Genomic DNA, 26,030 nt, shown 5'->3' with positions numbered 1-26,030 from the left:
TATTACAAGTAACCTTGTTTTCAATACATTTGCTTGCAAACCAGTGTTGCAAATTGTGCGTCCCATTGCGGTTTGGTCTGTGCTACATTGTGAACCTATTTCAAACTGACAAAGCTTTCCCTATCCAAAAAGCCCACCCTTACACACATCCACCCACAGACTAGTAGTAGCATATTTAATGATATCGTTTGCAACAAATTATCTGCGTAATTAGTCTGCCAAAAATTAACCACCGCCAACGGCAGCAGCAGACGCAATCTGTTACAAAATTGAAATTTAGTCTGCAGTAGAGTGTGGTGAACCGCAAATGCACTAGAAAATGTCGGAAAATTCCTTGTTTTTTTTGCGCTGCAACTATTCAAATAAACTCACACACAAAAACACGGAAAACTGCACTTTTGATTAACAATTACGCCCCGTGGGCTAAATTGCGTGGGAGGTTGGAGGGGCGTTGGTGATGAGGGTAAATCGAGACGATTCATTTTAATTTATTGATTGGTATCGCACGCACAACCCATCTCATCGGCACTTGAATGGCACTTTACGCAGAGTGCCAGTCGGGGACAGTGTGTGCCCATTAATATTCATTCCACCCAATTGATGGTGAATTAAATGCCCGGTGGTTTTTGTGCACACCTTAATTCGCAGCTGGGTTGGGCACTGTCAAATTTTGTTTTATATTTTGACAATTTTGTAACCCCTGAGTAATTCCCTAATTGATTATTAAAAAAATGATAAATTTTAATTGAAATAAGATTTTAAATAATGGTAAAAAAAAGTTAAAGCTAGTTTAAGAATGAAAATTAAAAAAAAAAACTTCTCGTTTCAACGCAGTGTAGTGAGTTTCCATCAAAAGTTTGTCATAATTAGTTTTTTGAATAGTAAGATTCGATAAATTGGATGCAGATTTCCGTTGCATTTTTTCAATCGTTGCACCCGAAAACAGGCAAGGTTTTGCCCTATTAAAAAGTCATTGCGGATGAAAATAATCTGATTTTCAATATCAACAAATAAAAAAATTATAGTTCGATGACAAACATAAGAAATTCAGTTTTGAAACGTTTTATTACATGAAATGTTTGTATTGATCAAAAAAATAAAGATTTTAAATGTGTAGAAAATCATTTGGCTATTTAATCCTGTATTTTCTGGGCAAACCTTCAAATGTTTCGATTTTTTCGATTAGAACGAAAAAAAATACTCAAATTCCAAGCTTTTTCATACTTTTGCTCCATATATTCTGAGAGTAGGTAATCATGATGTGACACTGCTTATCATTCACTCCAGCCAACTCAAGCTCTAATGAAGAATAAAGAATTTAAAATACAACGAAAATATTAAAAAAAAAACTTTCAAATAACTTAAATAAAATAACTGGAAGTTTTCCAATTTCAACCAAATTATGTAAAACAAAATGAGCAAGTTAAAATTCAGATTAATTTTTAGACTTGTTTGATTTTTTCAGGAGACCAAAAATGACAACTTTTGAGCTTATGAGAGTTACGAACAAATTTTTTTTCACTTATACATTTTTTTTGCAAAAACATGATTTTTTGCAAAAAAAATCAAAATTCACTCCAATTTTTATTTGCTAAGAAAATTCTCCAAAATTTTCCTTTTGGAACTTTGAAAGTCAGACATTGCATTTCAAAGAACTGAAATTGAGCAAAAAAAAAAATGACCTGATTTTGTCACTTTTAAAATATGTTTTACTAAAATAAGGTAATTTCATTGTAAATATTGCATGTCAGAAAAATAGTTGCCAAGCCATCATCAGTTGAACAATAAAGAATGGTTGAAAACACATTAAAAAATACATCATTTCTAAATTTCAGTTTTTTTCAACCCTAGCAGTCCTCATTTCAAAGTTCAAACATTGCTAAGGTTTTTTTTTCAGCTGTTTGAAGAATATAATTTTTGAGTGCGTTTTTTAAGTGAAAAATTTGTTTTTTTTTTCCAAAAACTCATTTTTATGTCAATAAAATGATTTTTAAAGCACATAGTACAAAGACACTATTTTCAAAAATTGAAAATATTTGTTTCCTTGAAATGAACTTTATATGGATTTAACTTAAAATTGTGCGATTTACAGAAAAAGTATAATTCGATCAATAATTTAACTTATCCTTCAAAAATGGTCCTAAAAATTTTGGAGTATAATTTAAATAAACTTAAACTTAAAAAAGCCTTACCTCTTTAAAAAAAAATCTAAAAATTCCAAAATTTAAATAACAAGCCATAACCTCAACATTTCAATGAAAAAAGTGTTTTAAAATGCATTTTACACTAGTTCATTTGTTTTGCCATCATTAGTTTTCAAAAAATGTAAGATTTTTAGGAAAACAAAAAGTATATCGAAAAAAAAAACTTTTTGCGGTACCGTACATCAAAATTAAAAAAAAATCAAAAGTTTATTGAACAAACCCAAACATATTGAAAATGATTCTAAACGCAGGGGAGGGCATTTTTAATTGATTTCAGCTGATTGCAATTAAATTCCCATTGAAATTTCAAAATTTTTTGAAAAAGAAAATTGCCCTTTGATTTTTCGGGCCGATAACGAAGGGAGGGGGGAGACGAAAACTTTTATAAAATTTTTATACCAGCCTTATAAAAGCTATTATTATTATTGGTTTTATTAATGACACTTACTATATAAACTATTTAATTGTATAAAAAAAGTTTTCTACATTTTAATTTTTTGTGAAAATAGTTTTTTTGTTGGTTTTACTTGCCTTTATCTCGCTTTTTTCTGGTGGTATTCTTCAACGTTGAAGTTATTTTTTGCATATCTAGAATTTGTTTTACGAATATTTTTCACGAGTTTTTTTCTGATTTCATGCTATGGAATAAAATCATTAGCATTGAAGACAGGCCTGCTCAACCGTATTGGCTCAATTTACAATATAGATAATATTTGAAAAAATATTTTTAGATGTCGTTTTTACCTACATTTTATGTTAAAAATCTATCCGGATCGCGGGCCAGACCAGTTTTACACTAAAAAATTACGTTAAAACGCGCTGCAAGAATAAATTTCCAAACTTTTGTCAAATTTATGTTCACAGGTCACCTGAGAACCGATTTCATAAAAAAAAACCATGAAAAATGGGCAATTTGTTATTTTGACGATTACAAATGTGGATATTGAGCCAAGCTGTAGAAGCTGTATACAATACGTTAAAAAGTTATACTTATTTTGACCTAAAATATTTCAAAGTGGATAAAGAATGAAGCTAAACATGACTTTTGAAAAATCGTATTTTTTTCAACTAAAAAAAAAAAATTGTTGTGATTTTTAAGATCACTAGTTGGTTCACAAAATTAGTTTTGTAAATCCGTCAAAATCAGAAAGCTTTCATTTATCGATTTCATTATGATTTTTCCAAGAAATATTTAATTGAGGTTTTGCAGCGCGACTGTGTTTCAAATGTAGGTGGCGCCAAAATGAGGTTACTTGCCTAAAATCGTATGCCTTTCTGCCGGATTGAAGAACAAAATCGCTTATTTCTCATGATTCCCTGCATCAATCTTAATAAAACTGGTTGCAAAAGGCGAGAATTTTTTTTTGCTTTAAAATAATGAACATCAATTTTTGGGCGCGCAAAAATTTGCAAACTTATTCTTCAAAAAACATGTTTTGGAACCCGAAAAAATGAGTTTCCCGGTATATATAAATGAAATAAACAGTTATAAAGTTGATAACAGATGTGTTAACGTATATTCAACAATTTCTTATGAATTTTTGACAGACTTTCTTGCCAAGTAGTCCAAATTATTATTTTTTTTCTAAATTTACAGTTTTCTCATAGAAAAATCATACAAATATTGGAAAGTTGTACACCAAATTGTTGGAAATAATTTTTCTCATCCGAATCTGGCATAAGTTTTATAAAAATGTTGATTATGAAAGAAAAAACACATTTTTTCAAAAAATCATAGGTTTACGCAATTTGTTCATAGGTGGCGACATTGTCTTTAAGCTTTGCTGCAAATCCTCTATAGAAGGAGATTGACATATTTCAGTTTTGGTCTCTAACATGAGGGCTGTTAATTTTTATTATTGAATTTCAAAAAATGGAAGAAAAATTAGTTTTTCTTACTATATTTTTTTGATTATTAAATACCGTCTTTAAAAAAATTGCTTCAAAACGATATTATCATAAAAAGAACAATCACAATTTTAGCAGTTTCCCGTTTGCAGTTCAATTTTGAAATATTAATGCAAAGTATTTCATTACTAGCTTAGTTGAGTTTTTTTTTTATCGGTGCTCAAATAGGACACTCGTTCCCCTTTTTTTTTCTACAAATTTTAATTCCTACGTCCTCATTTGATTAATTCACTCGCCCACTGATTCACTCTTCGTCGCTCCACACCTTCCCTCTACCTCCACTTCCGCGACTCCTAGTATAGTGCTAACAATTATTTAGTGTCATCCTGTGCCAACTCGGGCAGCCAATCGCTCGGAAAAATGTTTTATCTGACCCCTTACGGTGAAAATCCCCAGGACTTTCCCTGGATAATCCCAAACTCCAACGCAACGGTATAATTTATGTGTTTGTAATATATAATTTATTTCCCACTATAATTCAATTGGAAAATTGAACTAATTATCCTGGGTGCGGGTTAAATTATAATCAAATTGAAAGTTTCGGGGGACCACAGGTGAAAAATGAGACACCACACCCGACACCTGGGAGTCCTCAATTGTAACACAGACACGTGTGACAAATCGGTCACGATCGATAAAATAAACATTTTTTTAATGGCACTTTTTCATTCGATCCTGGCTGTCGCACAGATAGCAGATGTTTGCGATGTGATTGATGTTGCGTGTGCGGTGTATTTTTTATGCAATTTCCCAGAATGGACTGTTGCTGAGTTGTGAATTTGTTGTTGTGACAGTAAGAGGGGGGTTTAAAAAAATGTTTTACGGTTTGTGTACAATCCAATTATTTGAGTGAGAAATGCTGTAATGACCAGAGTAAATAAAGAGCAGGATCAATTTTTGCGGTTGAATAAATCTGCTTTAATTGGCTTAAAACAAGTTTTTTTTTCAAATCCACAATTTCATACATTTTTGCTATAAGCTCACCGAAAACCCCTTCCATTAGTTTTAATTATTATTTTACAGCCTCTGCAAAAAAAAGAACAAGGTCACATCCACTTTTCCTCCTGCACATTTTTGAAGTGTTTAATTTATTCCAAAGCATTTCTTTCATTATATGCCCGGGTGCAGCGGGTTCCATCTGGCCAGAGTCGGGTTTCCGTCTTCATCGTGTCACTTAAAAGCCATTTAAAAGAATCACGTTTTCCCCGAGCTTTGCGAGTGAATGAGTGCCAGAGCTAACAAACCAGCAACAAGGACACGAGCAAGTCGTGGAAACTGTCCCTTATCTTAAATTACCCACTTTTGAAAAGAGCGAGAGATAGAGAGAAAAAAAAGTTGAACAATACCAAATAAAAAATAGGGAGAAGATTTTTCCACCCACCAAAAAAAAAATAAAAATAAAAAAAAAACAAAAAAAACAAAAAAAAAAAAAACAGAAAGAAGGGAAAAGCATTGCATCACGCTCGCGATGACCATTCTTAAGTTAATTTTTTCAACGCGAAAAAAGTTTGCTCCTGAGGCACGGTGGGAAAAACGTAACAAATTTTAATTTATATATCTAGAGTTTTTTTTTTAAATAGGTCCTATACACATATGAAACACAATAACTTATAGGTCATTTAAAAAAAAAACACAAGATATTATTTACAAACTTATTTACAATACTGCTACGAGCTAGGAGAATTTTGCAAATTTATGCCAACACCATTGTGCACTTTGGTGGCCAGTGTCATTCAAATTTGTGCTCAGTAAACTGGGCATATTTGTGCTTATTAATTGTTAAAATATGTGCCCAGTTTGTGATCGTTAAAATTACACTGTGGCCAGAGAATTAGGATTATTTACTTTTTTTTCAATTTTTCGCACCGTGGTTTACAACTATTTGAGCTCCATTTGTTTATTTTGGTTTGTGCCCTGTGTATGCATTGTAAATTATAGAGTAAAACTCTTTCTTATTTCATATTTCAAACTTGATTTTCAAAAATTTATTACAAAAAGTATCACAACATGCTTTGTACATTTTTCATGCAGCATAATACTATAAAAAGAATACCAAAATATCAATGGAATTATGAAAATATTATTTCCTAGACTTTTTCGTCTTTTACTGATTTTTAGTATCAAATTTATTTTTTTAACATAAAACAGGCATTATTTGATTGAAATAAATAACTGTTAACTAGTGAATCGATTCAATCAATCGGTTCTATATTTTTTCATATGCTAATTTTAATTAAAGTAAATTTTTATTTTGTGCCCCCTAATTTTTTGTAAAATTTTATAAACTTCAACTTCAAATGGTCTTATTGCAAACTTAAATTTAACATGAAATGTGCCGAATGTATGATAAAAATAAAAAAAGGAATTAGGTCAAAATTCATCATAATTAAATTCTCACAAACATGATAAAACGGTGGATTTGCATAATTTTAAAAGCATGCGTAATTTTGAAATTAAATATTAATCTAGATGATGTATTTGACCTTAATCCGTGTAGAATATCTGAAATAATACTTATAAAAATGTCCTCAATTTTATTTGCAATAAGACACATTTTTTTTATGAATAAAAATCTGTGACTCTGTGACTGAGTATTTTTCGGATTATGAATCTAAAGGTAAGTTTTTCACTAAAATTTAAATTGCAATGATGCAATGAAATTTTTATTAACCCTTTCTAATATTCAGCTGATTTTTCAGACTTCAACACATTTTTCCTTAAAAGCCCAACGAACAAACGAACAAACGTGGCGCTCTGTAATTATTTCAGCTGTCTTTTGAAAAAAATGTTTTTTTTTTTTTGCGAAAATCTACGAAAAACGTCATTTTTGGACCACCCAATTTCGGATAGGAGCACCCTATTTTTTGGCCAAGGAACTTCCATATCAAATTTGAACCAAATGGGAGCACTCCTGTTTGACGTGGAATCGCTGTATATATTAAAATTTAAATTTGAACAAATTATTATTTTCTGCTCAGAAAATGTTAAAGATTTGCACTTGTTTCAAATACAAACTATCAAAAATACAAATGTACCAAATTTTATTTTTTTCATGTTTCTGAGAAAACAAAAGCAGTTTAAAAAACATAAAAATCAAAATCATGTTTTAATTTCATCGTTTTTTGAGAACTGCTGTTTTTTATGGAATTCAATGAATTAAGAGAAATTATTAATAATAATAGATGATTCGAAGGTTTTCACAAGAAAATATTTGAAAGATAATATTTGCAAGCTTTTTTTGCAAATTCTTTAAAATTCTATGTTTTGAAATGCGACAAGTTTTACAAAATGCTTGAATAAGTGCAAAAATTGTTTAAAATATTGAGTTTTAAAAGCAGCTTTTGTTTTCTCTGAAACATAAACATTGAACACATTAAAAATCGATTCAAGAATTTTTATTTTTGAAAGTTTATATTTGAAACATGAGCAGATCTTAAATATTTCTGAACATAAAAAAATAATTTGTTCAAATTTAAGTATAAATATATCAGCGATGCCACGTCAAACAGGAGAGTTTCTCTGCAAAATCAAAATTCTATGTTTTGAAATACGACAAGTACAAAATGCTTAAATAAATCTATAAACTCAAAATTAAAAACATTTTTTGCTTACCAATCTAATTCTATTTCCAAATAATCAAAGACTTCAAAGATCTGTTGCCTCTGTAATCATGCAATAACTGAACAGAATTGATTATACGAGTCCCGCTTTTATAGAAAAAATAATTTAAAACAATTGCTCTTGTTTAAAAGAATGCAAGTTTTTACAAAACTTCTTTTTGTAAGATCGTGATAACTCGTGATAACTTTGTAAAACATTGTTACACTTTAAAAAATAACCCTGCAAACTTACAAAAAAACGAAATTTGATGTGTTGAATACAAAAAATAACCCTTCTGGGTTATTGCAGATTGTAAAAGTACATCCACCCTCCACTACCCAATTTTTCCATTCTTTTCTATTTTACCCGTATTTAGGAGGTCATTTTGGACAACTTTTGCTCTACGAAAAACTTTACTTTACTTCTCTTGTTTTATTTTTTTCAAGTTTAATGTTTTGTATTTTAATTTGCATCTATCTTGTTTAGTTTATGGCAAAAATAGCAGAATTTTTGTAACAATTTTTGTGTTTTTTTTTCAGAATTCTGAGAACACCATCAAATTGGGCGTCCAATTTTACATAAAAGTTTTTTTGACACCAATTCTATATCATCACTATTTCAGGCTGCAAATTGTAGAAAAACACGTCACGCATGTTCAAAAATGGAAGGAGTCGTACCGCCCCTTCGTCACGAGATATCGAAAAATGGAGCTCTGATTCGAGACCAGGAATAACAACTATCCCTAAGGACAAAGTTTCACACAAACCGAAGAGGGACCGATTTCGTATGAATTCGCAGAGAATTACCCAGTACTATTCAGATATTGTCAAGGTAAATTGTGTGTCTATTGTGCACATTTGTGTTCAAATTTAAGCACTTTGAATAGTGTAGGTACACATTAAAAAAAATCATGGTAATATTACATCTGGGAAGGGGCACATCCTTTTTGTCAGAAAAATGTGTAATTTCACATCTGAAGATGTGTAATTTAACCAATTTTCTGGTGCATTATTGCATATGTCACTTTAACAGTCTAAATTGAGGAAAAATTCAGCACTTTTACGCACCAAAAATCGAAAGTTTGTCCCACAATCTTTAAATATCTCCACAGACACAGCGTTCCTTTTTTGTCAATCCCGCAACCAAGTTCCACGCGGGCACGTCCTGAGCAAGGGTCAAGGGTAGATCCAGCAGCAGCAGAAGAAAATGTACGTGTTTCATTAATTCGACCCCCTCCCAGCGGACTGAATTCTTTTGTCAAGTCACCTTTTCCGTTTCCGGTGGGGAAAGTTGTAAAGAACGCTTTCTGTCGTAAAATAAATGCGAAGGAAAAAAAGCTCCCATTTTTCTTTATTTTTCCCGCACTCGATTCTTGATAAATGTTCCACTTCGCGAATCGAATTCCGCCAAGCCAATCAAGACTGAACAAAGAGATGAAGGAAGGCAAAAAAAAGTTCAATAATCCAATTAAAACATTCGTTCTAGTCTCCCCCTGCCCCACATTTTTCCCCCTCCCAAAGGAAGTGAAATAAATGCCACAATCAAAGCTCACGAGGGAAAAAACCGCAGCACAACAACAACAACTAACCAACGAAGTGGCAACGGTCAGGAATTGAAATTTTTCCTTTTGATGGGCAGAATTTTAATAAACTTTTAATATAGTTTGCTTCGAAGGAGCCGTATTCATTTGCGTGGGGTGCCCGTCCACTTCAGAAGGAGGGCACTCTGGACCGTCGTCGATGGGAGATGAATTTTTCCTCCGGAAAACCGCTACAATCTTTCTTCTACAGTGGAGGATCTCTCTCTATCAAGCAGCTGCCTGGTGCCGGTGGATGGCATATCTTGGTCTGTGAAGAATTAGTAAACACAGATTGATTCAACTTAATGTTTGAGGAGTTCCTTAACATTAATACATCAAATTATAAACAATCAAAAATTAAAAATTCAATCAATTGATGTTGTTATTATTTCATATGAGCGAGGAATAAATAAAAAGAAAACGTGCCAAAAATGTCAAAGAACAAAATTTATAATTATGCAAAGTGACAAAAAAGGAGCAAACTTCTTTTAATTTGCATAAGGGCCACTGCAAATATTTTTTAAGTGTAGTCCCTCGACTCTGACCAAAGAATGAAGGAAAAAAATAAAAAATCAAATTACAAGCCATGATGTCAACATTTAAGTGAAAAAGGTGACGAGTCAACATGTTTTGCAAAAGTTTTTAAAATATTAAAGTAAGCATGACAAAACGATCGCCAAAAATTTTAAAAATTTAAAATATTTATAACCGAGCCCAAACATGCAACGTCAACATGTCAACGCATGAATATGCAAATCAAATACAAATTTAAAGTATTTGGAAAAAAAACCAATTCCCCTGATTTTATGGACCAATTTTGCCAATTTTAACATAAATTTTGAAAAATATTTGCAGCGACGTAAAGAAAATACTAACCAAACTTTTACTTTAAAACTTTAACCAAATTACGGAAAACACGTTATTTTGGAAAAAAAAATGTTTTGAGATAAACAGCAAAGTTTCACGTAAATCGGATAGGGATTCAAACAACTTTTAATCTGATTTCGTGTGAATTGGAATAAAATTACAAAGATAAAATAAAAAAAGCTGATTGTCACAGCAAAAAAAAATCTAAACATTTTTTATCTGTCGAATAAGAGTTATTTTAAGAATGAAACATTATTCAATTAAATCCCTCAAAATTTAATATTTGAATAACATAAGCTGAAAGGAACTTCAGAACATCGTTATGCACTACAAATGAATTCATTGTAAGTTGATTTTTCACAAATAAAACAGAATTGAATTGAATTCAATTGCATTAAAAATATGCACAGTTAGAAATTTTAAAGATACTGTAAAAAAGCAGCACTGAAGAGTATTTTATGTGAAAAATAACCAAATATATATTTCAAATAAAATTTAAAGAATTATTTAATAATAAGATATTGTTGTAAATGATAGTAAAAAGAAAAATGTCTCAATTTATTAAAAAAAAAACTATAAAAAATAAGCCCATTTTTTAATATCCCGAATCATTTCTTGTTTTTATATTCAAATAATAAATTTAATACACTGAGAGTCATTGCAAAAAGTAGCTGCTGTTAACCCTAAAACACATATTTTTTGTTTTCTCTGATTTTTCAATTTTGTCTTTTAATTTTGGACTTTTTTCAGAGTCCCTCAAAATTTCCAAATTAATTTTGCTCCGCATAGTAAAATTGCTACAAATTCTTCAAAACATTGCCAGATGGCAATGAATATGACGCCAATAAACTTAAATTTTCTAAGTCAGGATGGCACATTTTGGTATTATTTCGGTATTGAAAGGTTTCATCAAATTCCTCTGAAACTACGGAATTTTTTTTTATAAATTTTGACGAGATAATTAAATTTTAATTCACTTGAAACCCGAAAATGTTACAGCTGATTTTCATATTTTTTTGATTTGCTCACTAAGATTTTTTTTTAAAACGTTGAAATTTCGAAGTCGGGATAACCAAATACTTTGAAAAACGAGTTAATCAACAGATTATTGAATTTTGGTGAATTTCAATCCTTATTTTTCAATCTTGTTATTTTTCAGTAGCTTCAAGAACTTCAAGCACAGGCCGTTCATCAATGACAAATGCATTCGATGTGGTGAAGAATATCACTAAGAACAACATGGAATCATCAGGTGAGTAGATTTGGCTGTTGCATATGGATCATTTCCGTTTTTTCACTAACTGCAACTGCTGCACTAAAAATGGTATGAAAATACAAAATTTTGGTAATACTTATGCATATACCAGCGACCAAAATGTGCTCTTGGTTGCCCAGTAATAGATGGTAAAATACCATCAAATCATACCAAAATCATGTACGTGGAAGACCACAGGAATACCAAAATCTGATTTTCCAAGGGCGCGGGAATACCTAAAAATAAAACTATGGCAATACCAAGTTTTGGTATTCAAGCAATGTTCAAAAATCCAGAAGACCTCAACTTGGTATTGAAATGGTTTTATTTTGTGATATTATTTTACCCTTGGAATAACATGGTTTGGTATTGTTGTGCCCTTCCACATACTAAACTTTGGTATGATTTCATGGTATTTTACCATCTATTACTGGGCAACCAAGAGCACATTTTGGTCCCTGTTATTTACCCCTTCTTGTCCCGCCCGTGTGGATCAATCGGACCGCGCACTGGATTCACAATCCAGAGGTCGCCGGTTCGAATCCCGCGGCGGGCGCTCTAAAATTCTTTGTGTAAATATGGGTATTCGGCGCCGTCGCTCCGTGCCATACTTTCATACACTTAGGAGCCCAGGGCGGCGAAGTCCTTGTAGATAAAAAGGAAGACACTAGTGGTTGGTACTAGCAATGGTGGCCGACAGCTATAAAGTCAACTTCGTTTTTTTTTTTTTTTTATTTACCCCTGCTCGGGTAGCTTGAAGGTTTTTTTTTCAAAAAAAAAAAGTGGAATTCAAATTGAATTTTGCATCTGAAATTTAAATTGAATTCGCTTGTCCAGTTGTTGCATCTTTTTATTGATTTTGTACGTGAAATTTAACTGTATAATATTTTGATCGTTTTTTTTTTCAGAAATCTTCAATTTTTCAAAATAACCAATGCTCAAAAATAAATTCAATTTTTTTTATTTAGTTCAAACTTTAAAGGGTCCTTCTCTATGACTAAAGAAGCCATTTTGTGTCATTGGTTCACTCATACAATTTTGACAGCTGTCCATACAAAAATATGGCCATACGTAGTACCTACTTCCAGCACACCCCCCTATACAAGTACACCTGGAGATCACCAAACAACACGGAGACGCAAATCGACCATGTTCTCATCGATGGTCGGCACTTCTCGGACATAATCGACGTCAGAATCTACCGTGGCGCGGACATCGACTCGGACCACTACCTGGTGGTGGCAAAGCTGCGCCAACGCCTGTCTGAGGTCAACAAGATCCGGTACCGTTGCCCGCAGCGGTATAATCTGGAGCGGCTCAAGGATCCTGTGATCGCTACCCAGTATGCGCGAGAACTCGAAGCTGCGTTGCCTGAGGAGGGTGAGCTCACCGAAGCCCCTCTGGAGGCCTGCTGGAGCCACATGGAAGCAGCCATCAACGCAGCGGCATCGAGCGCCATCGGGTACGTGGACCGAGTTCGACGGAACGGCTGGTTCGACGAGGAATGTCAGGCGATTTGGGACGAGAAGAAAGCAGCGCGGGACAAGTGGCTGCTGCATTACACCCGTGGGAACAAGGAGTCGTACAAACAGTTGCGAAGACAGCAAACCCATCTCTTTCGGGACAAGAAGCGCCGCCTGGAAGAGTTGGAGTGCCAGGACATGGAACAGCTGTATCGCTCCAACGAAACGCATAAGTTCTACAAGAAACTTAGTTAATCCCGGACTGGCTTCATGCCGCGAGCCGAAATGTGCCGGGGTAAGGACGGAGGCATCTTGACGGACGAGCGTGAGGTGATCGAAAGGTGGAAGCAGCACTTCGACGAGCACCTGAATGGCCCAGAGGCGGAGTACCAGGGCGACGGGGGAAACAACGTCAGCGGTATGGTGGACGGCGAGGACGAGCCAGCACCCACGATGAGGGAGGTTAAGGATGCCATCAAGAAGCTGAAGAACAACAAAGCAGCGGGTAAGGATGGTATCGGTGCTGAACTCATCAAGATGGGCCCGGACAAGCTGGCGGCCTGTCTACACCGGCTGACAGTCAAGGTCTGGGACACAGAACAGCTACCGGAGGAGTGGAAAGAGGGAGTAATATGCCCGATCTACAAGAAGGGGAACAAGTTGGAATGTGAGAACTATCGAGCCATCACTATTCTCAACGCGGCCTACAAAGTGCTGTCTCAGATCATTTTCTGTTGTCTGTCGGAGCGAGCAAAGGATTTCGTAGGGACGTACAAAGCCGGTTTTGTTGAGGGGAAACCGACGACGGACCAAATCTTTTTGCTGCGCCAAATCCTACAAAAATGTCACGAGTACCAGATCCCGACGCACCACCTGTTCATCGATTTCAAAGCCGCGTACGACTCGGTCGATCGCGAAGAGCTATGGAAGATCATGTACGAGAACGGCTTTCCCGGGAAGCTGATCAGACTGGTGAAATAAACGATGGACGGGGCACGGTGCAGCGTGAAGATTTCGGGGGCGATGAATCGCGCAAGGGACTGCGACAAGGCGACGGTATCTCCGGCCTCTGTTTCAACATTGGGCTTGAAGGTGTTATAAGGCGGGCGGGCTTCAACATGCGGGGCACGATCATAAACCGGTCCAGCCAGTTCATCTGCTATGCCGACGACATGGACATTGTCGGCAGAACGTTCGAGGATGTGGCCAGGCGGTACACCGAATTGAAGCGGGAAGCGGATAAGGTTGGATTGAAGGTGAATGTTGCGAAGACGAATCTGCTGGCAGGAGTAACCGAGTCCATTAGGACTCGCATAGGACCGAGCGTGACGATCGAGGGCGACGAGTTCGAGGTTGTGGAGGAGTTTGTGTACCTCGGATCGTTGGTTACGTCGGACAACAACTGCAGCAGAGAAATTCGGAGGCGCATCATCACCGGTAGTCGTGCCTACTACGGACTCCACAAGACCTTACGGTCTGGTCACCTTTCCCGGCGTACAAAGTGTACCATGTACGAAACGCTGATAAGACCCGTCGTCCTCTACGGGCACGAGACGTGGACGATGCTCGAGGAGGACCTGCAAGCGCTTGAAGTTTTCGAACGGCGAGTGCTTAGGACGATCTTTGGCGGCGTGCGTGAGAACACTGTATGGAGGAGAAGGATGAACCACGAGCTAGCGCAACTCTACGGCAAGCCAAGTATTCGGAAGGTCGCCAAGGCTGGCCGGATCAGGTGGGCCGGACACGTCGCGAGAATGCCGGACGCGCTGGATGCGCGCCAACCGAACCAGACTATCAATCCGGTGAAGTTGGTGTTCAATTCGGAGCCGGTTGGAACGCGGCGGAGGGGGGCGCAACGTGCAAGGTGGTTGAACCAAGTGGAGGAAGATCTGGAAAGTGTGGGAGTTCCGCAGCGGAATTGGAGAGTAGCAGCCCAGGACCGAGTCCAGTGGCAGCGCATCTGGAGACAGCTCATGACCCGGAGGTTGTACGAGCAGTAAAAGTAAGTAAATTAAGTAAAAGTAAGTACCATACAAAAATGGAACGAAAATATACATGTCAGAAATCTTTTGAAGCAATTTTCTAATCGATTTGGTGTCTTCGACAAAGTTGTAGATATTGATGAGGACTATTTAGAAAAAAATAAATACACGATAGAGATACATTTTTATGGCGATTTAAAAAAATCTATTTCCCAACATCAATTTTTTTATTTTTTTGCTGTTTAAAATATTTTTTTAGTAGATGATGGGAAATTAATTCTTACGATCATACGAAAATTATAGGCTTGTTTTGGAAATTTTCATTTTTGGGTCATATATGTATGACCTATCAGGCATGAAAAAAAATACAACTAACCGTTTTTCAATTTTAAAATTGCCTAAGAGACATTGAAGATTTAACCTCTGGTTGCTAAAAAATAGCGAATAAAAGAAAAGAAACAAGCAAATTTAAATTGCCAAATTGATCAGAAAAATCCTACAAAATGGCTTTTTTGGTCATAGGGAAGAGCCCACCAAAGTTTAAGCCAAATCAAAAAAAATACAACAAATAAAAGTGGTCAAATCGGCTGATTTCGTAGAGAACTGCTCTGCAATGGAAAGACAGATTATCTCTAGAAAAAAAATGCGAAAACGCATAGAAAAACTTGAAAGGTTATTGAAATTCAGAAAAAAAAAATTTTTTCCGTTTACGTTTGAATATTAGCAAACCATGTTTAAATGCCAGTCGCCTTTAAGCAAATTTGTGAAAGTAAAAAATTATTATTTGATTGTGATATTTGTTTAAGTTATCATGAGTAATGCAAAAGATTCATTCAAATTATTTAGAAATGTTTATTTAACACCTGCAGTTCTTTTTTCATTTTATGTAACAATTTTGCTCTGCTATTCTTAAGAAACCAGAATTTTAAACTTTTCCCCAAAAGCGATAACAAAAATTTGTTAAGAAACTTTGTGTCACGGCACACCAAAGCATTCCGACAGCATTCCCTCTATATCTCCTTATACTGTAAGCATACTTCTCTAGAGTAATGTTTGTAAAAGTGTATCTGTTTGTGTGTACGGATGTCTATGTTTACAGTAACAGTTTTCTTAATTAAAAATCACTGTGAAAGCGCATGCAAAAACTTGCCGGTCAAACAAGGAACAGATAGAAAGCGGTCCTTGGTGTTCTTGTTGTTGCGGTGATTCCATTGCTGATGCTCTTATTTTTCCTTCACGAACTCTACCAGAGATGGTTTTGTCGTCCTTAGGGGGTCGACCAACATGGGCAAGACGGAATAACTAGCGTAATTTGTTTTGTTTGCTTTAACTGGGGGGGATGAGGGCATTTTACAGGACGGTGAATGTTAATTTAATTTTCAAAGTAAATTTTGTTTTATTGAAGTGATGAAGAAAAAACCTTTTCTATCTGTTATGCTGATAAAAAGGCTTTCTTAAAAAGTCTTCTAGCCAATTTGACTAGCGTAATCCAGCCTCTATCGCCAACGAATGCACTTTACGATAAAGCTCGATATCCCTCACTAATCCCACCGAGAAGCACTCCGGAACTCAACGAACCAATTGGTACTGATCCTTGTTTTCGTTTTCCTTTGCTTGCTCAGAATTTTCCCTCATTTCCCAAAGAGCTGGAGCTGGAGAAAAAAAAAGAGGGAAACCCCTCCAAGGTGCACACGCTCGTTGAGCAGCGGTGCTGTTTGCACAGAGAAATAAACAAACCGTTCGAAGATATTGGATTTTATGGACCAATCGCCCGGGTGGAACCATTTCTTCCCCAGGATGAACCTAGTTTTGCTAGGAAAACAGAATCACTAGTAGTAGCAGGCAGCAGCGTCTCGAGAAAAGTAAATGTTATCATTTGCTGCTTGATCCTGCCGCTCCAACCCTCCTTCGATAGAAGAGTTCAATTTCAAAACTGGGGTTCCCAGCAGACTTAATCGGGTGGTGCCTTTTGCAGGGGATTTTTGGATTGGCAATCGCTGAATAAAAGATTCAAGTTTTTTTGTGTGTGCCTTCTTTTGCACACAATTAAATTCCAATAACCGAATTGAATCCTACTTTTGTGTACAGAAATGGGTTAGGGCTCTGCTGAATGCCGAAAAGATATCTTGAAGTTTTTTTTTGGGACTTCATTTGATGGCACTATTAGCATTGAAAAAAGAAAGTTGCAAAAAGACGTTTCAATAAATACGTATTTTTTTTTTCAATTAACTATAAATATTAGGGTGGGTACGTTTTTCAAAAAGTTCTCGGATCAAGTTTTAGTATGGTTCCCCTTGTAGGGCATGCCCATAGGGACTTTCATGCCAAATATCAGCTCATTTGGTTGTAAACTGGCTGCGCGCATCAGGGTTAAAGTTTACATGGGAATTACTATGGGAAATTGGATCTTTTTGTTCAAACGCTCCTACAGGTCTGGGAAAATGACGCGCCAACTTCTGGTATGGTCAGGCCTATGGGGAATGGTCTGGAGAACACCTTTCCCGAAGAGAGCATATGGATTCGTTGTCCCTAGACCTGGCGCATCGGCAAACAATCCGAAGTCTCCGGAATCAACGGTTTTCCCTGAAAAAGCATAAAATTTTCCTTAGCATGCTATGAAAGCTTGATGCACACGGCGACGCCATACGTCACGTAGCTACCACGTGGTTGAAATATTTGCAAAAAAATACAAATTTGCTATGCAAAGATTCTGAATTCGACTAAATAATATCAGGATCGCTCTAAATGATCATTTTCTAGTTAAAAGAAGGTTTGCAATTGAATATTCCAGCCGTTTCTCACCCACGTGGTAGCTGTCTGACATATGGCGTCGCGGTGTGCATTAAGCTTTCATAGCATGCTAAGGAAAATTGTATGCTTTTTCAGGCAAAACTGTTGATTCCGGAGACTTCGGATTGTTTGCCGATGCGCCAGGTCTAGGGACAACGAATCCATATGCTCTCTTCGGGAAAAGTGTTCTCCAGACCATTCCCCATAGGCCTGACCATACCAGAAGTTGGCGCGTCATTTTCCCAGACCTGTAGGAGCGTTTGAACAAAAAGTTCCAATTTCCCATAGTAATTCCCATGTAAACTTTAACCCTGATGCGCGCAGCCAGTTTACAATCAAATGAGCTGATATTTGGCATGAAAGTCCCTATGGGCATGCCCTACAAGGGGAACCATACTAAAACTTGATCCGAGAACTTTTTGAAAAACGTACCCACCCTAATAAATATCTCCTAAATTAATTAGATGTTTCCGTACGTTACCTTACAAGATCTAATAAATGCAATCGCTTGTTATTACCTGAAAATGGAAGAACAAAAAGAAAATTATTATCGATGATTTATTTATTTAAAATAAAAATATAAAATAATATTCAGAAAGCGGACGTTTATAACGTCATTTTGCAGAACTTTGAATTTTGATTAAAAATAAATTTATGTATTTTTTTAAATGATTAAAACTTTGCAAACACTTCCGCAGGAATATTTTAAACTCTTTTTAAATATAAAAAATATGCAAAATTTCCATGGCCATTGTCTGAAATTTAGCAATTATCTAAAATTTGAATAAAAACTGTTTGAACAATTTTATTGGTAGTACTGAATTAATTATAAAATATTCAGAAATCACAAATTGCCTTGATTTGAACTTTGAGACAAAATAATGGAAATAAGTTTGCCTAAATATAATAATTTTAAAAACAGAAATACTTGGAAAAGGCAAAAGTACGTTGAGCTTTACATTTTTGTTTTATTTTTCATTTTGAAAGAGTTCACTAAGAATGTATTTTTTTTAGTAAATGTAATATTTAGCAATAGTTAGTAAGCAAGCAACAAACCATATTTTTATCGAAAATATTAACGAATGGAGATTTTGTATGCCTTTTCACTTTATAACAGTTTTTTTTTCGTTAAATACAAAAATAAAAATAAACTAATTAAGTTTTTTTTATAAAATTATAAAATTTTCACAAAATGCCCTATATTTTTTTGGGAAAAATAAATTTTCATAAAATACTGTATTTATTCTACAATACAAAATTTTTTTTTTCCAAATTACCATATTTTTCAAAAAAAAATTATGAATTATATAGTTCATTAAAAAAAGGTTTTAAAGTAAAATTTTGAATAAAAATTAACATTACAAATTATTAAAATGTGAGCGTTTTTGATAAAATAGGTAATATGTGAAAATTTATGAATTTAATGAAAATACTAGAATAAATTGAAAATGCATTCAAAATTTCGATGCATTTTATACCCATATTGCTAATATTTTTGCAAAAAATACGGTATTTTATGAAAATTTTTGCATTTTAAATTTTTATAAAAATAAATTTAAAAATGCATGCCAAATTTCTCTGGGTATCAACCGTACTGAAAATTATCAAAAATTGAGCATTTTCGCAAAAAAAAACACGATATTTTATGAAAATTTTAGTCTTTTACAAAAAAAAACTCAAATAAAAGTAAAACATGCAAAGTTTTGCTTCGTTTGATACCCATTTTTCAAATAAGGAAACATAGTAGTTTATGCAACAAGCTGCAAAAAGAGGATTTTTTCACCACGAGTCGTACATTAATCCAACGAGGTTCACCGAGTTGGATTAATACGAAGAGTGCTGAAAAAATCAATTTTTGCAACGAGTTCCATACAACATTTTTTCCACTGCCGGAAAACACCCATTGAGTGAAATTTTAAGTCAAATTTTTATGTATTTTGTCAATAAATCGTTTTACATAAAATAAAGTTGAAAATTGTTACTTTTCGATACACCCATTTCAGAGCAGAAAAGTAGAACTTTTCAGCATTTATTTTGAAAAATGTTGCTATTCGATTCTGTTAATTTGGTACAGAAAAGTAGGCTATTTCGTCGTTCAAGAATGACAGGAAAAGTAAGTAGTTTCACGAAGAAATTGCAAAAATAGTATTTTCAAAATATACACAGTAAAAAAATGATGGTTATATTCTATCTGGGAAGGGGTACTTTTTTTATGTCAGAAAAAATGTGTAATTTTACCTTTGAAAATGTGTAATTTTACCACTTTTCTCGTGTAATGTTACTTTTTCAGACCAAATTGAGGTTAAATTACATCATATTCAACCTTCTAAATTTACACATTTTTTTACTGTGTACGGGATTTTGTGATTTTTAAAAAGTATTTATAGTATGAAACTTCTGTTTTCCTGGTGACCAAATACATAGAGGCCAAATTAAAGCGGGGAAACAAACGTGGCATTGAAAATATGTTTGAAAACTCAAAAGTATTTTTTTGGAATTTCAACTTGTGCCGAAAATTCATCATATTGCAACTTTGCATTAACCACAGTTTTATAGTTTAAATACACATGCCTTTTTAAAAAAAAAATGTTTTTTTCAACCTAATTCGATGCCTTTGCGCTCTATTGTACTAAGCTTGCTGGTTTTCCTATCTAGTTAGCACAAGAGAGCACAGAGGCATCGAATTGTTGAAAAACTTGACTGATTCACGGAAAACAAGAGATATTATGACAGCTTTTTATTAGACTTCGAATGTGTTAACAGAGTTTGGCTCCTTTGTTATCTTATTTCTGATTTTGTCACTACTAAAATTAATAATCTTTATTGATTATTTAGTATTTTCCAGAACTAACAAAAAATGCTTCATATATACAACAAAAACTTGCCTTAGTCATTTCAGTATTTTATTTTTTTCCCTTCAAAAAGACATTGTTTATTTTCTGAAGATATACGAGTTTATTTACTAGTTGGACTACATATCCACACAGTCGATAAACTGAATCCACCCACTTAAAGATTATCGCTGCTCTAACGACCACGCACGATTTTCAAGCTCTACCGCACACACACACACCCACAAGACCTTCGTAATGGTAATCATAACCTAGAAAGAAATACGACCCAACATTAAATTCCAATTCAGCGTACTCCCATTCAGACCCAAGAAAAAGTGACAAGTGTCCCGCTCTAACAACTTCCCCTCCCCTTTTCAAATCCCCAAATCGTTGCTCCTCGGGGGACCACTTTTTTTTTGTCAACAGAGGAAAATCATATAAATTCGCACGTACTTCCACTGCTGCCAAGGAAGCACTTCCACTCCTAGAGAACTAGAAAACTAAGCGCAAATGTGACATTATGGCTGCAGTTTTACATACACACGTGGTGACACGAGCATATGCAACATATGGGCGACGGAACCAACCAACAAAAAAAAAGCTATGGTGAACGAAGAGTTGGATGTAATCTGCTTGCCATGGGAGACGACCGACGTGGGTTTTAAGGGGTTTTGCGTCCAAAACCATCACTTTATTTTGAGCGACCAACGAGGAACGGAGGGCAAAAAAAATATAACGAACTGTGAGGCAGCTTCCTCTCTTGAGCTGTAATTCCGAAAACAGATGTGCGATGGTTCAGCTGGGCGGACTTTGGACAGTGCACACTGGAATAGCGGAGTGAATGATTTTCAGTGTTTTGTTTATGATTTCAAATTCATGATCCTCAACTTTGAGAATTGGTTCAAATCTAGAGTTTTTTTTCTGAATAGGTCCTATAAACCTATAAAATAAAATAGTTCCTTTTCAAAAAAAACTCTAGAAATGTTCAAAAAATTAATAAATTTTACTTATTTTTCCATGAATGTTGGCATATCCAGACAATAAATAAATTTTGCCCTATTGATTTTTTTTAAGGAAAATTAAAATTTACGCATTAAAAAACATTAATCATTAGAAAAATACAAATAATCAGAAGGGCTCGTATTTTTTCGCAATTTTTCGTGTGTTACGTAATACGCAATACGAGCCGAAAAATTTGTTAATACCATTCTGCATTCTGCGAAGCATTAAAAAAAATATAAAAAAAGATTTTATTTTCATAGATACAAAATCAGAGATTTTGACACCATATTAAACCATAACCATACCAGAGATTTTGACACCATATTGAAAAATTAAACCGTACTGAGCACATTTCATATGGGTAATTCTCTACCAACTCACACGAAATCGGGAAAAGTTGCCCCGACCCCTCTTAGATTTGCGTGAAACTTTGTCCTAAGGGGTAACTTTTGTCCCTGATCACGAATCCGAGGTCCGTTTTTTGATATATCGTGACGGAGGGGCGGTACGACCCCTTCCATTTTTGAACATGCGAAAAAAGAGTTGTTTTTCAATAATTTGCAGCCTGAAACGGTGATGAGATAGAAATTTGGTGTCAAAGGGACTTTTGTGTAAAATAAGACGCCTGATTTGATGGCGTACTCAGAATTCCAAAAAAACGTATTTTTCATCGAAAAAAACACTAAAAAAGTTTTAAAAATTCTCCCATTTTCCGTTACTCGACTGTAAAATTTTTTGGAACATGTCATTTTATGGGAAATTTAATGTACTTTTCGAATCTACATTTTCCCAGAAGGGTCATTTTTTCATTTAGAACAAAATTTTTCATTTTAAAATTTCGTGTTTTTTCTAACTTTGCAGGGTTATTTTTTAGAGTGTAACAATGTTCTACAAAGTTGTAGAGCAGACAATTAAAAAAAAATTGATATATAGACATAAGGGATTTGCTTGTAAACATCACGAGTTATCGCGATTTTACGAAAAAAAAGTTTTGAAAAAGTTACTTTTTGCATTTCTCTTTGTTTCGTCGTCCGTGTCTGTCGCGGGTGACCATGAACGGCCATGATCGATGACGACCAACTTTTTCAAATTTTTTCGTAAAATCGCGATAACTCGTGATGTTTATAAGCAAACCCATTATGTCTATATATCAAAATTTTTGTAATTGTCTGCTCTACAACTTTGTAGAACATTGTTACACTCTAAAAAATAACCCTGCAAAGTTAGAAAAAACACGAAATTTTAAAATGAAAATTTTGTTCTAAATGAAAAAATGACCCTTCTGGGAAAATGTAGATTCGAAAAGTACATTAAATTTCCCATAAAATGACATGTTCCAAAAATTTTTACAGTCAAGTAACGGAAAATGGGAGAATTTTTAAAACTTTTTAAGTGTTTTTTTCGATGAAAAATACGTTTTTTTTTAATTCTGAGTACGCCATCAAATCGGGCGTCTAATTTTACACAAAAGTCCCTTTGACACCAAATTTCTATCTCATCACCGTTTCAGGCTGCAAATTATTGAAAAACAACTCTTTTTTCGCATGTTCAAAAATGGAAGGGGTCGTACCGCCCCTCCGTCACGAGATATCAAAAAACGGACCTCGGATTCGTGATCAGGGACAAAAGTTACCCCTTAGGACAAAGTTTCACGCAAATCGAAGAGGGGTCGGGGCAACTGCTGTTTGAGTTGGCGGAGAATTACCCATATATATTTTAAAGCTATATTTTACTAAATACAAATATAATTTTAAATATTCAAAAAAATATGTCACTGTTGCAGTGCAGCTTTGGGTTTGAAATAAATCGTTTTTTATTAATGGGAAATGCATAAAACTGTGAAATAACATTACTTCAAATGTAATAAAATACACAAGTAAGAGCGTGTAACTTTTGATGGTGTAAAGTTCTAAAAAATAAAAAAATAAAAGAAATTATCCCGGAAAAGAGGCAAATTTCCAGATTTTTTTAGGTTTATCATACATTTTTTTTACAGAAAAGCAGGCAACGTAGCAGAAGCTTTCAATTTTATTTTCAAATTTCAGTGAAATTTGGTTTTTAACAGATTAACAAAATGCAAGAAACGTTAGGAAATGTGAAAAATGAGTTACTAGCAAACTTGAAATGTATAATATTTCACAGGGTGACGACTCAAATCCCATTTTAGGATACCCGATTTTTCCTGACTTTTCCAGAGCCTCAAATAATAGGCATTTTCTACTCAAAAATTATTGGAAATCGAAAACTGGGTAAGAAAAAAGTAATATTATCTTTTGTTTTTTTTTTCTAAAAATTGAACAAAAACGTCAAACAATTTGCAGTTTTGGTAAAAATGCAAACTTGACATATATTATATTATTTGAAGTTATATTAAAATCAATGCAAAAAAAATCAAAGGTCATTTTTTTAATTGCCAAGCATAAAGTTTAAGTTCATCGTGTAGCTGAAAAAAAGGAGAGGCAAAACTCAAAAACAACTAAATCATAAATTTTATTCCTTATTTATTTTATCAAAACATCTAAAAATATGTATGGGTAATTCTCCGCCAACTCACACAGCAGTTGCCCCGACCCCTCTTCGATTTGCGTGAAACTTTGTCCTAAGGGGTAACTTTTGTCCCTGATCACGAATCCGAGGTCCCTTTTTTTGATATCTCGTGACGGAGGGGCGGTACGACCCCTTCCATTTTTGAACATGCGAAAAAAGAGGTGTTTTTCAATAATTTGCAGCCTGAAACGGTGATGAGATAGAAATTTGGTGTCAAAGGGACATTTATGTAAAATTAGACGCCCGATTTGATGGCGTACTCAGAATTCCGAAAAAACGTATTTTTCATTGAAAAAAACACTAAAAAAGTTTTAAAAGTTCTCCCATTTTCCGTTACTTGACTGTAAAATTTTTGGAACATGTCATTTTATGGGAAATTTAATGTACTTTTCGAATCTACATTGACCCAGATGGGTCATTTTTTCATTTAGAACAAAATTTTTCATTTTAAAATTTCGTGTTTTTTCTAACATTGCAGGGTTATTTTTTAGAGTGTAACAATGTTCTACAAAATTGTAGAGCAGACAATTACAAAAAATTTGATATATAGACATAAGGGGTTTGCTTATAAACATCACGAGTTATCGCAATTTTACGAAAAAAAGTTTTGAAAAAGTTGGTCGTCATCGATCATGGTCGTTCATGGTCACCCGCGACAGACACGGACGACGAAACAAAGAGAAACGCAAAAAGTAACTTTTTCAAAACTTTTTTTCGTAAAATCGCGATAACTCGTGATGTTTATGAGCAAACCCCTTATGTCTATATATCAATTTTTTTGTAATTGTCTGCTCTACAACTTTGTAGAACATTGTTACACTCTAAAAAATAACCCTGCAATGTTAGAAAAAACACGAAATTTTAAAATGAAAAATTTTGTTCTAAATGAAAAAATGACCCTTCTGGGTCAATGTAGATTCGAAAAGTACATTAAATTTCCCATAAAATGACATGTTCCAAAAAATTTTACAGTCCAATAACGGAAAATGGGAGAATTTTTAAAACTTTTTTAGTGTTTTTTTCGATGAAAAATACGTTTTTTCGGAATTCTGAGTACGCCATCAAATTGGGCGTCTAATTTTACATAAAAGTACCTTTGACACCAAATTTCTATCTCATCACCGTTTCAGGCTACAAATTATTGAAAAACACCTCTTTTTTCCGGGGGGATGGCAACCCTATTCCGATCAAAGCAAACTGACAACAGTCGACATTAGCACGGTTGTCAAATGAGAGCCCACAACAAAAGCACTAGCTGTCAAATGGTAGCCCATAACAAATCATTGTTTGGGTTTTTGATTTTCAAATTTCCCGCAATTCAAACGATAAATACCTGAAAAAAACACGTGAATTGTGTTGCTGATGGCAAATTCTATCATATCCTTGGAGATTCCATCCCAATATTGGCTGAAAATTCATATCGAAAAAAGTGATTTTCTGTTTACCATTTTTGCTTTTTTTTCTTTTGGTCGATCAAACAGTGCGCCCGTACACTGTGAATCGGCATTACACATTTTTCAGTTTGGTTTTACACATTTGCATGGGACTTTTGAGTTTAACCAGGATAACACACTTCGTGTTACCAAAATAATATGAATAATACTGATTCTGAGTGTTTGTTATCTGAACTTCAAAGATGGCGGCTTCTTCGCTACCCCCTGCTTTTTTCGCATGTTCAAAAATGGAAGGGGTCGTACCGCCCCTCCGTCACGAGATATAAAAAAACGGACCTCGGATTCGTGATCAGGGACAAAAGTTACCCCTTAGGACAAAGTTTCACGCAAATCGAAGAGGGGTCGGGGCAACTTTTCCCGATTTCGTGTGAGTTGGTAGAGAATTACCCGTATACAATTTTTTTTTTACAAGTTTCCCTTTTATTCAATTCAATTAGTTTTTATTAGTAAATAATCAATTCACAATATCGTAATTTTTATAACCTAATAGAGTTTTGGAGTACCTTTCAACTATGATTTGTACTATAGTTCATTTTGATGTAATT

The 26,030-nt window shown here is 34.4% G+C and overlaps 1 protein-coding gene across 1 annotated transcript in view; it reads right to left on the bottom strand.

Annotated features, from left to right (window-relative positions):
- The window catches only part of LOC120429091 (exostosin-1), a 411,287-nt gene that overhangs the window by 314,617 nt on the left and 70,640 nt on the right, over window positions 1-26,030 (bottom strand). The gene's annotated exons all lie outside the window — the stretch shown is intronic.

This window comes from Culex pipiens, chromosome 2 (genome assembly GCF_016801865.2).
Source record: "Culex pipiens pallens isolate TS chromosome 2, TS_CPP_V2, whole genome shotgun sequence".
Lineage (NCBI taxonomy): Eukaryota > Metazoa > Arthropoda > Insecta > Diptera > Culicidae > Culex > Culex pipiens.
Note: the sequence above shows the minus strand (reverse complement) of the source record. Positions and strands in the feature narration are given on the sequence as shown.